Here is a 16,695-nt window from a genome sequence, read left to right as displayed (position 1 = left end):
TTTCCTTAAGACTAATTTTACTGCTACCCCAATGAATAGAGTCAAGGAACCATAGATGGAAAAGTGGTTTGGGATTGTCATAAAATTGACTTCAGGCTCGACGGGGGCAGGAACTAGCAGGGAAATTTCTCTGTAATATCAGCCAAGTGCCCAGAGGAAATTAATATGTAGATATTGAAAGCACAACTAGACTCCTAATACTGAATCAGACACAGAATTCTGGTGGCAGAGTGACTGGGTAAGAGATTCTAATTAGGAATTGAGAAGATGAGAAATGAATACGTTTCCCTAAGGATCCAACTGAAGGATGAAGTTTCCACTCATTTGTGTTGGGTATTGTCATCAAAGCTGGTTTCGTTCCATCAGTCAGGGGAGAACTGTGGCTATGAGTTGGGTTTAAATGTGTTTTGTGTTACAGTACCTGTGCTCTCTCTTCTTTATATTGATTTTATGAGGATGTGGATATGTGGAGAAAACTGGTTACAGGTTTTAGGTCCTTTGGAAAAATAAATTGTATGCATCTGGAGTGGGGCAACTCAATGGTTTTGGTCGTTAATATTATCAATATGTTTGTACGAGTCAATGAATATACATGTTATCTTGTAACTGTGAAGATGTATTGTCCAGAGGATTTCACTGATTTATTTTCACACAGGCACATCCTGGCCATTTTCATTCATTCAGCAAATACGTTAAAGCTCCTATCATACCCAGACTCACTATTAAGAAGAGAAAAAAATTATATTCAGCTACAACAACCACTGGTGGAAAAGCTGGCAGATATTGAAATCATTATCAACATCATTGTAGATATTATTAAATAATTCTACAAGTTAAGCAGGGACAAACAGGGCTATAATTTCTTGAGTTAATCTCTTTATATGCCAAAATCACTTTTCTAATAATTTTTGTCACTGGCAACTTTTCACAAAGACTTTGAGAATCCAAGGGCTTTTTTCTAGAAAACCTCCAAGAATTTTAGAAAATGACTCACTAAATGAAAAGTTCTCATCAAAAATCTCTGGAGAAAAAATTCCAGGGAAGAGTAATTTTGATGACATTCATCTATCAAAGAAGGCTTTTTCTAGCATCTCTTGAAAATGAAGAATTTCATTTTGAGTGATGGTTTTCAGGGTCACAGGTTTTCAAAGTCATCAAGAAAGAAAAGGGAGAAAGAGGAAAAAATATAAACTGACATCTAATCTCTAGAATTCTGAAACATGGAGGGAGAGAGGGAGGAGAGAGGGGAGACAGGGGAGAGAAAACACAGATTTACTAAAAGGTTTAAAGAAGATCTTGTCCTTATACACGTTTGACCATCTTTTCAAATAGAAAAAGGGAAACTTTCACTAGCTTGAGAGTGAAAGCAACATAGGTATTGGAGAGAATAAAAAATATGATGAATTCCAGAATGTTTACTTTTACTTTCTACTTTTTAAGTACTGAAGTAGATTTCTAGAGTTTGTTTCCTGGTTGTGTGTGTAGAAGAGTTATTTGCTAAAATAGAAAAAAGAGTATGAACCGGACTTAGTACTCAATGCCTACAGATCATTCATTTATTCATCAACTGTTTGTTGGATATCTACCATGCCAGACACTGTGCTCTACATCAGGAGACAGAGATTAACAAGATTTAGTATTTACAGCTTTGAGATCTAGCTAGGTTACAGAGAAAGCAATATAGGTCTCTCATAAATATTTATAAAACTAGCATCTAACATGTTCCCACTACCCTGCTAATCACCCTACAGTGATTTATGAAGAAGGTGGGATCTTACCATCCTCACAGGTGAATAAACAGGAGTCCACAGAGGTTAAATAACTTGCCCATGAGCTCCTCTGCTGAGGCTAGGCTCCTAACCATCATACTATTTGTTTATTTTTCAAGAGCTATGCTAGAGTCAGTTATTATTTTTACAAAAGAAGTGAGAAACTCTGCTTAGAGTTGGAGGGAAGAAAGAGAGTTTGTCAAGGCTGTCGAGCATTGGTAACATTTTAGATGAATCTTAAAGGATAAGTGGATGGAAGCAATGAGAAGAGCATATGTGGAAGTATAGCAACATGAGCAAATAGCAATTAGCTCAGGATGGACCATTCAGTAAGCTGGGAAGAGAGGGAAGAGATAAGGGTGGAAAAGCGAGCAGGATCCCAAGGGACCTGACTCATCTCCTTTAGGTGTTTGACAAGACATTGAAATCATTAGTGAAGGTGGTGTCTTCGGACAATGTTCACAGGCGCAGACCCTGAGACAAGGATTCTGGTGCAAACGGTTTATTAAGGAAATACTCCCAGGAGAAACTGGGTGGATAAAGAAGGACAGAGAAGGGAAAGAGGTCAATCAAGGGTGCACTTTCAGGTAACATCCCAGTCTCAGCCTAATCCCATGGGGGAGCTCTGGAGCATAAATTGCATCTCAGAAGATGTTTTACATAAAGCAAGCAATCTGGGGTTCCTACTCTCACACTAGTAGGTCATCGGCTATAAGCTGCCCCAGGGATATAAACTTCCAGTTCCCTGTTAATATGGGTGAAGCAACTCCAATAGCCCAATGGTGGACCTCTGAAAAAGGATGCAGGACCCAGTCATTACCGGCAAAGCAAGAAGAGGCTGGAGGATGGGTGTACAGAACATGGGAGAGCACAGGAGTGTTTGCTACATGTGGTAATACCATAATTGTCATTAGAATGACAATGACTCAAAGACATTGAAACTCTTGAATTGAAAAACATTAAAATCTCCAGGCAAAAAGTAGTCCGTTAAGCAATGACAGCAACATAGGCAGAGATGAAAGGCCCATAGAATTATAGGAGAGCAGAACAGAAATTAGTAAGAACCTTAGAAATTGCCCAACCCAGCACCTACCCTATCCATCTGATTTGCAGATGAAGAAACCATAACCAAGGAAATCACCATGCCCATATCATTAGTTAGAAAGTCACACTAGAGTATTTTTTTCCTGACTCCAAATACAGTCCACTTTCTCTTCCACATCTGCAACTTTGGAGAGGCATTATATTTAAACCCTCATTTGGAACAACAAGACAAAAGACTTTTTAATCACTGAGATTTTAAATTTTCTAACTTCCCTTCAGTTGGGTATGGCATGTGACTGAGTCCTAATGTGTAAATAGGGGTGATGTAACTAGAAGCATCACTTCCAAGCCTGCCCCATAAAAAATACCCATGTGGGCTGGCCCCATGGCATAGTGGTTAAGTTCACATGCTGTGCTCCGGCAGCCCAGGATTTGCCGGTTTGGATCCTTGGCGATGACCTACACACCGCTCATCAAGCCATGTTGTGGCGGTGTCCCACAACAAAATAGAGGAAGATTGGTATTGGTGTTAGCTCAGTGACAATCTTCCTTACCAAAAAGAAAAAAAATGCCCACACCCAGATGGCCATCTGTGTTCCCTTTTTATATCTTCTGGCCATGTGGGGAGGACTGAAAGTAAATGGAAAGAGGTAGACCAACAAAATGGAAGGATCTTGAATCACTGGGTGACTGTATGGAGCAAGTCCTTCCTAGCTCGACTACCAATCATCCCCCTTTGGACTATAACATGAGCAAGAAATAAACATTTATTTTGGTCAGTGACTGAAATTTAGGGATTATTTGCTAAAGTAGTTAGCCTATCCTGACTAATATGTAAAGCCCTTGATCAAACTTCATCAAGTGATTTTGAGCCATGGTAAAGTGCTGGGCTGACACAGTAGGTAATCCAAAGATAGATAAAATATGGCTCTGTTCTAAGGTGCTCTCTTGCATCAGAGCAGGAGAGCGAGGACATGAACAATTGAGGTCAACACAAGAGATGCTGTTGGAACTAGGAGCAGTAATAGAATACTTCTGGTTGCATTGATCATGGATGTCTTCATAGAAGAGATGGTAGTTGGGGCTGGCTCAGTGGTGCAGTGGTTAAGTTCACACGTTCTGCTTCTCAGCGGTCTGGGGTTTGCCATTTCAGATCCTGGGTATGGACATGGCACCACTTGGTATGCCATGCTGTGGTAGGTGTCCCACATATAAAGTAGAGGAAGATGGGAACAGATGTTAGCTCAGGGCCAGTCTTCCTCAGCAAAAAAAGAGGAAGACTGGCAGTAGTTAGCTCAGGGCTAATCTTCCTCAAAAGAAAAAAAAAGAAGAGATGGTAGTGTTCTGAAACCTTGAAGGATTGATCAGAATTTTGATAAGATGCTAGAGTGAGGGTGTACCATAGAATGAGGAATGGTCTGAGATAAGACAGAGTCAAAGACAGGATATGAGAGCCCTCTTGGGATAAAATCTAGAAGAGGGACAAGATGTTGACACCAAATTTTTGAAGTTTTTGAATTTTAAGTGAAGTGGTTGAATCAATAAGCTGTTGCTGTGTAACAAAGAAACCTGAAACTTAGAGGCTTAAAACAACAACTGTGTATTATTTCTCACAGGTCTCTGGGTTGCTCAGAAGTGTTTTGCTGACATGGTTCGGGCTTGGCTGATCTCGATTGGACTTTCTTGTACGTCTGCATTTACCTAATGGGTCAATTGGATGAACTCAGTTGGAGCAAATTGTCTCTGATCTCTGTTTTTCAAATTTTCCAGTATAGTAGCCTGGGATTATTCTCATGTTGGTAGTAAGGGTCACAAGAGAGAATGTTAAAATCACTTTTTAACTCTCTGCTTGCATCAAATTTGCTATTCTCATTGAGTAATGCAAGTCACAGGGTCAAGCCTAGAGTCAGGGTGGAAGGGCACTACCAAAGGGTGTGGATAGAAGGAAGTGTGAGAAATTGGGACTATTAGTGCCAGCAATATCCATAATTGGTGTATATACTCAAAACTGTAAACAAAGGACTCTGAAACTAGAACTGCCTAGATTCAAATCCCATCTCTGAACTTTTCTAGCCATGTGATCTTGGACATGGTGTTTAACCTTTCTGTGCCTCAGTTGCCTCATGTAAAAAATTGGGATAAAAATATCACCTATGTCACAGGGTTGTTTGAGGATTCAGTCACTTAATTAGTGTAAAGTGTTTAGATCAGTGCTTGGCACGTGTTAAGCTTCCTTCTTATCAATGTTAGTTATCATCAGGTCAAGTTTAGAGATTTGGTGAAGTGAGTATGTTTCTGTATGTGTACTCAAGGAGATGGGGAGAGGTAGGATGATGAAGTGTCCTAGAAACAGACTTCCTCAAATACGTCAGTTTGCCTTAAACTATCCTTTATAACAATTATAATTCCTTTAGTAACTGGTGCCATCTTTGTAGACCGTCAAAGCAAGAATGACCCTGGAGAAAGTCAAAAATGCAAGGAAGACTTTATTCAAGGCTATTGCAATAGGAGAGAGGCCAGAACTGAGTCTGAACACAACTCTGCTGAAACAAAAGACACAGGATTTTTAAGATCTATTGTTAGGGGGAGGTCAAAGGCCTTCTGTGGTTGGTTGCTAATTGGCTTTATCCAAAGGAAAAGTCAACTTTCTCATGTCTTCGTGACTGAAAGTAGTTTCACAACTGGGAAGTTAGGCTTCTGCTCTTACACAGAAAGTGGGAGATAGAAGCACTGCCCTCCTAGATGATTACATTTCAGAGATGGTTCCCAGGTCCTTGAGAAAGACATGCCTGGGTTGGAAAATTGACAAGAGGCTTAAGAAAAAAAAAAAAAAAGATTTACATATTATAGGGTAGAGAAGGGATTGACAATTCCGCATTTTGTAAAGTCAGTGCTCTGAGAAGAGGGAGATCAGCGGACTAGAGTCAGGAAGAAGCCTGTCTGAGGTTCCATCAAGCTGAGGGGAACATGAAGGCCTTCTTGGTCAAGACAATCCTTTAGGGTTTCTATGTCCTTTGCCGCTTTCACCTTAAACACAGGAATTAAAACTCAAGTTCAGTAGTTAGTAACTTCAACAATATTTCTGGGAGGATTTTAAGGTTGTGGTGAGTTACTACTATAGACCCTAAAGAGGGCCCTAGTGACAATTCAAAATGCCTACTTCCTTGCCATGGATACCTAAACAAAAAGTTTTACTTGAATCAGAGAAGAGCATTTAAAATTTTTAGAGCAAAAGACATTAATCAAAACAATGAGCCAAAGGAAAGAAGATAGGCATTTTAAATTTCTAAACATATTTTTATGTTTGGTTTGTAATACATCTATACACTCCTTTATCAGAATAACATGTTTCTTGGAGCACATTTTTATTTGGATCTGGTGGTGCAGATGGTGGAGGGAAGTGTGAGCCCCTTGGAGTGCTGAGAAAATGAGAGGGTCGGGGCTGGAATATGAAGTGAGGAAGAAAGACCTACATAAGAGGTAAAGGAAAAAAGAGGAGCACTAATCCTACTGATGAAGAGGTCTGAAGAGGGAGAGAGAAAGATTCCTTAAAGAGTAGAGTGGATATCCTAAATACATAAATATCCATACAAGCCTCCGCCTGCTGCACTTCTTTTGGGAAACTCAGTACCCTCCTCCTCTTTTGGGTTACTCTTCTTCCCCTGGATTCCCACCAAGTGGTTTCAGAGGAGATGGGCAATTGTAAGACCTGAAATCCCTGGGAAGGTTGAGCGTACTACCTAAGATAAGCTAAACAGAGTGGTGTTAAATGTACAGAGAAATATGGATGGGACTTGGTAGGGCGACCAACTGTCCTGGTTTGCCCATGACTAAGGGGTTTCTCAGGAAGTGGGATTTTCAGGGCTAAAACCAGTATAGTTCCAGAAAAATCAGGATAGTTGGTCACCTTAGAACTTCAGATGAGGGTTTCTGTAATTCACAACCAAAATGATCTTGACTAACAAGGTAGGAAAATTGTGATCAGCTTCCAAATGAAAATTACCTAATGAGACATTTAGTGGAGATTTTTGCCTTAACTTCTTATCCTCAAACCGATTAAGACATAGATATGATTTAGAATGCAAAATGAAGAATTATAATTTTATAAAATGCAAAGGGTATGTGTCCAATAGTCTCTATTTAAAAAAAATAAAGCTTCATGGAGATTCTCCTATTTAGAAAGGCCACATCATACCCTATTTTCACAGCCTCATCTCTCTTTGCAGGTACACATACTGAGCTACAGATTTGGAAAATATCACAGTAAGTTGTTAAGAAATGGCTTAAAGGGGTTAACTACATATACATTAATTGTTAATATGCTGTGTACCACCCAAATCTGCATTCAAATGTTAACACTTGTCTAAAGTCTAAGTCTTGGTCTGGGTTCTCCAAAAAGAGTCTCAGACAAGGCTATCAGTGCAAGTGGTTTATTTGGAAGTGAGCCTAGGAGGTGCAAGTAGGGAAGGGGGGGAATTGAGGGGGGAAGGGAGGAAAGCCAATAAGCGTTTGTTCATGAGCTGGTTACTGCTGTGGACAATGGGCTCCATCCCACTGAGATTCTGAAGAAACCTGTGGAAATTGCCCCAGGCTTGTCTCACAGGTGGATGGAGAGCCAGGAATATTTATCCAGTGGCATCTTCCCCCTCTGGTTGAGGGCCATCCCCAAGAGTGCTATGCCCTGTGCTTTGGGGTTTGCAGTTTGGCAGTGTCTCATAGCTGAGATGCTATTGTTCACTGCCTCCCTCATACCCCAAGTTGTGTAGAAATCAGGAGGGCTGAGGCGATGGGTACAATGCACCAGAAGTATTTACTACAGCATCTTAACATTTCTGATTGTAGATGTTCTCTCAGTCACCCTAAAGAAATAGAACTTAAACTGAGAAGACCCTTAAAGATGATGTAGGGACAATAAGCTTATTTACCAATGATCAATAGAGCCTGAGAGGTTAAAGCATGATTTAAAACCACATATGGATTCTTGGTAGAGCCGGATTTGATATCTAGATTCCTAACATCTAGGTCAGGGCGCACCTGTCTACACTGAATGTTTGAGTGGAATGTGGGACTCCTGCAAATGGGATTTTGATATTAATATGAGAATGAAGCAAAATTACTGTCCTCTCAGGCTTTGAAAATTATTCTTTTCTTAAAAAATTATTTCCCTTTCCTCTTCTGCCATTTTTAAAAATTGTTTTATTGAGGTATAGTTTACATATAAAAGAGTAAGATATTTGAAATACACATCATGGCGATTTGATATACATGAATATTGTGAAAGAATTACCCCCATTTAGTTAATTAACACATCTATCACCTCACATATTTATCTTTTTTGGTGAGAATATTTAAGTTCTACTTTCTTGGCAAATTTCAATTATACACTAGCATGATCAGCTATAGTCACCTTGTTTTATCTTAGATCCTAAGAACTTATTCATCTCATAACTGAAAGTTTGTACCTTTTTACCAACCTCTCCCTGTTCTCCCACCATCTAGCCCCTGACTCCCACTTTTCTACTTTCTGTTTCTATGAATTAGACTTTTTCATTATAGGAAAATAAAGCAACATATTATTTGAAGCTAAAAATCATGAATTTGAATACTGGACATTATACCTACTTACTGAGAAACATCAGGCAATGAAAGTACTTAAACCAGTTTCTTCATCTGAGAAATGGGTATAGCATTTTCTATCTCACAGGATTCTGCTGAGGATCAAATAAAATCCATTAGGCAAAGAGCTTTGTGAGTCATAGTTACCAATGTTAGTTGTCAGTGCCATTAAAAGTACTAATAAAACACTCCCCAAGTGGAACTTTTTGGAGGGTCTATGTACCTGTGACTTCTGCATAATTGTTTTCCCGTGCCCATCCATACCTCAGAAGACCACGGATATGGTGAGATGGGCTACAAAGCTAAGGGGCAGTATTTGGAAACCCACAAAAATCGATTGTCAACATAACAACGTGTTGATTGATTCTTTTGTTTATTGATTGGAATTTAGCACATGAAAATTGTGTGAGCAAATAAATTCAGACTAACCCAGGGAAGGGCAGCCATGGTTTTTCACAAAGGGGTTTCAAACAGAGTATTTTAAACTACTATTCATTTGTTGTTCAGTGTTCAGTAGAGCCCAGTGAGTTTTGCTGTGGGTGTATTTGTGTACATTTGTGGTTGACTGCACAGCAGACCACAGAGAATGCGGAATAGCTCCTATGCCTTTGTTGAAGTCTGTCTTCCCTGGAACCCCTGAGAGTGGCTTTGATAATCGGCTTTGACATTGTGCTTGAAAAGAAATCAGCACTGTTCTTGTTTGGCCCATCTTTTTGCTTTATTCTTTTCTGGTTGAAAATGCTTTATTCAGCCATATGCAAAAAAGTCTTTACCCCGGGGCACATGGATTTCACTGAAACAGGAAAAAAAGAGCTGAGTTAAACTGTTACATAAAACTCAGACCTTCTAGGAGATAATTCCTGAAGTCAAATTTCAAAGCCTTAGCTTTTGTTAAGCAGCCTGTGGACAACTCCATTAATGAAAACCCCTTATCCACATTCTTTCTAAAGTTCACAGCAATGGTCCTCAATCATTAGCATATGCACAATCCATGAAGACTGTTTGGACAAAAATGTAGGTCTCCTGCAGATGGTAGCGGTGTGGAGTGTGCCTTCTGATTCACTCCTGTAGATTCTGCTGGGCATTGAACTTGAAGGACTCCTTTTTTCACGGCAAGGTTTACCCTGGTTGAGCATCAACATCTTTGGAATTTCCCATCTTTGACTTGTTATTCTGTCTCTGTATTTTTATAATCATCTAATCTACACATTGGCAATCTGAACTTGACCATCTAGAGCTCTTGCTAAAAACTGAAGGACCAGCAATAAAAAAAGACCATGCTACTGGTACATACACCAACATGGATGAATTTCATAGGCATTTTGTTGAGTGAAGGAAGCCAGACACAAAAGAGCTCGTGCTACATGATTCCATTTATATGAAGTTCAAGAACAGGCAAAACTCATAGATGGTGACAAAAGGTAGAAGAGTGGTTAGTGGGTGGCTTTACACTGTGATAAAATGACAAGCAATCGGTTATATTGGAGTATATGAGGAAGCCATTTGGTGTAAAGCTGATTTGGCCTAACCTTATTTTTTTTTCCCAAGAGGGTCTGACGTGGCAATTGAGCATGCATTGTATATCTACTTTAAGCATTTCGTATGTCCCAAAGGCAAGAACAAATGCCCTTAAGATAAAAGTGCAACTTCCCCCACATTAGCATTTCCTTAAGGATAAGCATCTCCGCTGGACTAGGAATTGAATGCTGAGCTCACCTGTGACCACCCAGCTCACCCGTGACCACCCTCCTCCAGATGAGAGACTTGCTTCCTGCTGTGCCCACCGAGACAGCAGACCTACTTCCTGCTGTGTCCATCAGTCGCTGTGCAGGTTGGGCAATCTTGTGACTATTGTAAAAGGGACATTTCAATCATGTGTGATACATGCTCTTTGCTGGTATATAACCATTCTGTACACCCCCACTTCTTTGGAGTGCTCCATTCCTTTGTGGAAGGACTCTCCTGGGCTCTATGGTCCTCACGTTTTGGCTCAAAATAAACTCACCCCAATTTTGATTTATAGGTTGGATATGGATTCGACAACAGGGAAGGAAGGAGCATAGGAAGGCTTATGAGGTGTTAGAAATTATCTCTATGTTGATCTGGATGGTGATTTTGTGTGTTGTATATATACATAAAAATTCATGGAATTGTTCACTTAAGATTTCCACCTTATACACTTTATTGTATGTATGCTATATTCCAGTTGAATTACACACGCACACACTGACAGACTTCAGATAAGTGAAGAGTAAACATCCATGACATTTTCATGCTACTCTGAAGGCCTTTCCTGCTGAGTTGAATTTACAAATAGTCAGAGCAGATCATGACGAACAACTTTTGTTCACCTATATCACCCACAGGCTGGCTGACACCTAAAATTATACTCTCGTTTCAAAGTTTAAATCTTTCTAAAAGGGTGCCACATATCTGGAAAAAATAATCATTTGTTATTAACATTTGATCACAAAATGAGAGGAAGAGATTTTAAAAATAACTGACTTTAGCATTTCTCAAATCTGGCTGTGTATCAGAATAACCTGGGGAGCTTGTTGAAAACACACACTTGTAGGCTGTGTGTTAGACCTACTCAGTCAGAACCTCTGGAGCTGGAGCCCAGGGATCAATATATATATATATTTTAAATTTAATTAATTAATTTTTAAAGTGTACTCTCCAAAAGGATTGTGACATGACCACTCTGGCACTTATCTACATGTGACATTTGTAATCAGAATTCATCCAAGTTATCTCCCATGCAGGAATAATTTCTCCATGTGTAACAATGGCAACAACAAACCCCAAACCTCCTTGTATATAGACTATGATCTATTTCCAGAGATCCTTCCCATGGGTTGTGTCATTTGAGTCTCAACTCTATGGGGCAGGTAAAAGTGGTATCATTTCTCTTTTACAGCTGAGGAGGTCAAAGGTCAAGGAAATTAAGGGACATGCTCTTATCTCAGTGTGGAGAGAGCCAGGTACCCTAGTCCAGATCCCCATTTGTTCTCCCACTGTGAATGGCAAACCGCACCCAGCTTCTTCTTGAAGATTTTCTTGAATGGACCATTAAATGCCTCCTGTGATAGGTTAGTTCAAATACCTTAGCTATTCATGGTGCCAAATCTATTTTTTAAAAAATTTTCACTTTCTATTGCAGACCAACATTCCTTAAAAATACAATAAAATACAATACTAGAAAAATGAGATAAAAATACATATAAAACATAAGCCCACTTTTTTTTTTTTTGGTGAGGAAGTTTGGCCATGAGGTAACATCTGTGCCAGTCTTCCTCTACTTTTTATGGGGGATGCCTCCACAGCATGGCTGAGGAGTGGAGCAGGTCTGCACCCAGGATCCTGGGATCACTTGGAGTCTTTGTAGTCTGGGCACTGTCATTGCCAATAACAGAATACCCCATTATCTCAGTATCAAACACCTCACAGTACGACTACCACCTCCTACCTTGCTTTCTCACTCCCTCAAGTATACCACCTCCAGTAGTTCTTGGATCCCACTGGGAACTCCAAATGACAGGTGCTACCACCTCCCCTCTGTCCCTCAAAACCACCTAAAATCCTCGCTTTTCTCCTTAGCCAGCTTAAATTCCATGGCCAACCATTAAGATTACATTCTTGTCTATAAACTCAATACTCTTGTTGAAATACCTGCTAAACTAAGCCATAGTCTTTGCTAAATCCAGCTTCCTGCCTACCTTATAGCTACAGGTGAGCTAAAAATGGCTGGAGAAAAACACATAGCCGTGCTGATTGGTCTCACATTCATTCATAGTCATCAACCTCAAGTGTGTCTTACCACTACACGGCACTTATATTTTCCCCATTCATTCATATTCCCAATCTCCTAGAGAACCATTTCATACCCTCTTATCTCTGCTCTTACCCTCTACACTTCCCTCCTCATCCTTACTCTCAAATGATGGCCCTGTTTTCCATTTCATAGGGAAAATGGAAACATTCAGAATAATACTCCTATAATCTCCTGCCATGACTTATACCCACCTATCTGCATCTGTGCCTGTATATTTAGGTTTTCTCCTCTTAGTGTGCCTGAACTACCCATGCTTCTAGCTAAGGGCAATCTCTCCATTTTTCCACTAGATCCCATCTCTTCTTCACCTTTTCAAGGTCATCAATCCAATAATTCTTCATCTTTCCTTTTCATCATGTTTTTTTCCTTTACTGTAATTTTCACAACGGTGTGGGAGTATGTTGTTACTTTTTCCTTTCTTAACAGTAGTTCTCTCTCTCTAGCCATTAGTTCGCTTCTATCCCTCCCTTTACAGCAAAACTCCTCGAAGGGTGATTAATTGTTGAGTCTTCTATTTACCTCCTTCCATTCTTTCTTGAGCTCACTCCAATCAAGTTTCTCCCTCATTATACCACGAAAACTGCTTCTAGCATGTCTCGAATGATTTCTGCATTTACAAATCTCATAATAAGTTCAGTCTAACTCCTTATTTTACTTGAGCTTTCAGCAGCAGATGATAAACTCCTCTTTTACTTGAAATGCCTTCTGTATTTGGCTTTCTGGATACCATATTTGTTTGATTTTCTCCTATTTCTGTGACCACCCTTCATCTTTCCAATTCTTTTCCTCTTTCCAGTATCTAAAGCTTGGAATATACAGGAGCCTAGTTATTGGAACTTTTCAGCTGGACATATGAATTCAAAGATCTATTTATTGATGCCTGCCAGTATTATATTATCAGCCTGGACTGCTCCCCTGAACTACAGACTCTTTTATCCACCTGCCTAATTGATATATCCAATTGGTTGTCTCACAGGTATTTAAAAATAAATATACCCAGGGGCCAGCTCGGTGGCATAGTGGTTAAGTTCACACGCTCCACTTTGGTGGCCTGGGATGCATGGGTTTGGATTCTGGGCACCGACCTACACATCATTCATCAAGCCATGCTGTGGTGGTGTCCCACATACAAAATAGAGGAAGACTGGCACAGATATTAGCTCAGGGACAGTCCTCCTCAAGCAAAATCCTAAATGTGGATCAGCATCTTGTTTGTTTAAGCAATCACATCCCACTCTTATACATATCACGCTGACAATCAACTACATTTCCCAGCTCTTTTTCACGTGAACCCCTGCCAAGCCAGGAGTTTCCTATTGTGTATTCATAGACTTATTTTTAAATTCCCACACATGGCCCTTTATAAACTTCATCTTGTTATTTTTAAACTCAGCTGTCTAAGTCTGCCGAGAGATAATTCTGGATATTGATTTTGATATATATTATATTAACATTCTCTCCTAGCTTTGATAAACTCTTTTATTTGACTTCACTTATGTTCATTATAATGTTTAATCAGGACAAATTGAGGAGCCCCATGGGCTACCAAAAGAGAAGTTGTGACAGATTGCATATTCCAAAAACAGCTGCACCAATACATGTACATGCTCTTCTTATACCGTGATGCTGACATTCTCCCATCAAGAGACTGGGTCTCAGTTCCCTTCCCTTAAACATGGACATGTCTTCAACTGCCTCGATCAATAAAGTATGGTGGAAGTAATTCTATGTGACTTCTAAAGCTCAATTAGAGATAGTGACACTGCTACTGCATGGTTCTTTCTTTCTGGAGACATGTACCTTGGCAGTATGAGCTGACATGTAAGAAGTTTGGCTACACTAAGGCCACCATTCTGGAGAAACCACATGGAAAGACCACATGGAGAGAGAAATTGAAGCCCGAGGAGCCCCATATGTTCCAGTCTCCAGTTGTTGAAATCTCTGCACCCCAGCCACCAAAAGAAGGCTTGAAGAAGATGCTAGTTTTAGCCATCGTCTGCCTGCAACTTTATCAGGGACCCTAGGCCACAACCACCCAGCTGAGCCAGCCCCAAATTTCTGACTCACAGGAACTGTAAGAGACAACAAATGATGATTGCAGTTGTAAGCCAGTAACTTTTGGAATGATCTGTTCCACAGCAATAGGTGACTAACAGCTACTGTGTTGTTGAAGATATGTGGTTAAAATCCTGTCATGGGGGACAGTCTGTTCTGTTGACTCAGGTTTGAGTGCTACATATGAGAAGCACTCAAGATAGGGACAGATGTTAACATCCTCTGTGGGAAGACTTAACTGGTTTACTTTTATATTTATTCTGAGTAGTAAATCTTCAAAACATTGGCCTGAGATAAGCTGGAATGATGGTATAAGTGAATTGGGATAGATTGAAGATGACTGGAAAGCAAGCTTTGGGTGGTTGGGGCAAGGATAGAGATGGGCTCTAATTCACAGTATTGCTTAGACTGGCCCTACTTCCCATTTATTTGAAGAAACAATTGTTTTTGCACAGTATTGAAATCTCTGCTGATAGAAACTCCATTTCTACATTCATTCAATCTCTTCACGCCCCCTTCGACCCCCTGAGGTCTCCTTTGCCAAGAGGAAGACCATATTTTAATAACTGTTGAACTCTAAAGCATAATATTACCTCTTAATATCTTTGCTCCAAATTTACCTCCTCACCTTTGAATGAAAGAAACAAACAAACAAATCCAAATTCTTTACTAATCAAAATTCTTTACTAATGTCTGATTTCTTGCACCCTTTGGACTGCCAACATTTTATATGGGATTTCATTTGATTTCTTCTTGTCTTTTCTTTCGATGGTAGGCAGCCTGAGTTTGTTTAAAGGTACAAACTCTGTTTCAAATATTTCATTTAAGAGTATATTTTCTGGGGCCGGCCCTGTGGCCGAGTGGTTAAGTTTGCACGCTCTGCTGCGGCAGCCTGGGGTTTCACTGGTTCAGATCTGGGGTGGGGACATGATACCACTCATCAAACCAAGGTGAGGTGGTGTCCCACATGCCACAACTGGAAGGACCCATAACTAAAATATACAGCTATAAACTTGGGGAGTTTGGGGAGAAAAAAAAGCAGAAAAAGAAAAGAAGACATTTTCTCCACCTCTGTGCCTTCGCTCGTCTCACTGTCATAACACCAATATTTTTAAGTTATTTGATCATATTAACCACTTTTTCAACCTGAACTACAAATCTCCAAGAATAGACAATTTGTTTATTTTCCAACACCTCTCTTAACGACAATTATCTAAACTAATTTAATCACAATGTCTGAATTTTCACCTATTGGATACTTATTTAAGGAGTAGGGTATATTGAATACAAGAAACTAGCCACAATCGAGTTTAAATTAGTTTACACCAGATTATTTTTTAACAAGCTGTGTGGGATTGGCTTTCTCTTATTCCTTCTTTCCCTGTAGAATCTGACGATGCAAAAAATGCACACAAGGATCAGTAACCAAAAGAGAAGCAAAAACAATATTGTTAATTTATAGCACTCAAGTGTCCAACACCTTAATCCTATATTTGAATAATCGCTGAGCTGGTCTTAATTCTGGGGCCAAAGTGAGTTGTCATCCACCTCCTGTTAAAATATTGTTGCACATTTTGACATGTATCTCTGCAATGAAGTGATTCTGCTACCTTCTTTCCAGCAGGTCACACGGGCAAGGATGGTGATTACCTCTAGAAAGCAGGCCAATGGCCTTTCCTGGTGTGTTTATAGAGTGATGACAGGAAATAGGGTAAACTTCCTGGTGGGAAATAGGAAGGGAAAGAGAATGTGTGGGATCTTAGACACTGCCTTTTATGGATGCAATTCCTATACCTATAATACCTGATCTAGTAAATATTTAATACTTTAATCCATCTGATTATCAACTCTTTCTGTGGGAAATAATAAATAACTGTATGGAGTAATAAATAACTGAGTAGAGAGAGACCAGATACTCCTTTGCAGGCATTTTCCTGAATAAGGAGAAGGGGAAGAAATTATCTTGGTTGAGCCAACATAACTACCTGAGGAATGGGGCATACCATCTGTCTTAGTCAGTCCTGGCTGCTATACAGAATACCATAGGGTGAGTGGCTTGACCAACAAATATTCATTTCTCACTGTTCTGGAGGCTGGAAGTCTGAGATCAAGGTGGCATCATGGTTGGGTTCTTGATGAGGGCCTTCTTCCTGGTTTCCTGGCAGGAGAGGGTGGGACTGTGCAGAGAGAGAGAGGAAGCCCTCTTGTGTCTCTTAATGTAAGGGCACTAATCCTATCATGAGGGCTCCACCCTCATGACCTAATCACCTCCCAAAGGCCCCACTTCCAAATAGCATCACACTGGGGATTAGAGTTTCAACATTTGAGTTTTAGGAGGCCACAAACATATAGTCCACAACACCATCCTTCATCTGC

Source organism: Equus przewalskii, chromosome 21 (genome assembly GCF_037783145.1).
Source record: "Equus przewalskii isolate Varuska chromosome 21, EquPr2, whole genome shotgun sequence".
Classification (NCBI taxonomy): Eukaryota; Metazoa; Chordata; class Mammalia; order Perissodactyla; family Equidae; genus Equus; species Equus przewalskii.
The sequence above is the reverse complement of the archived record's forward strand: the minus strand, read 5'-3'. Positions refer to the sequence as shown.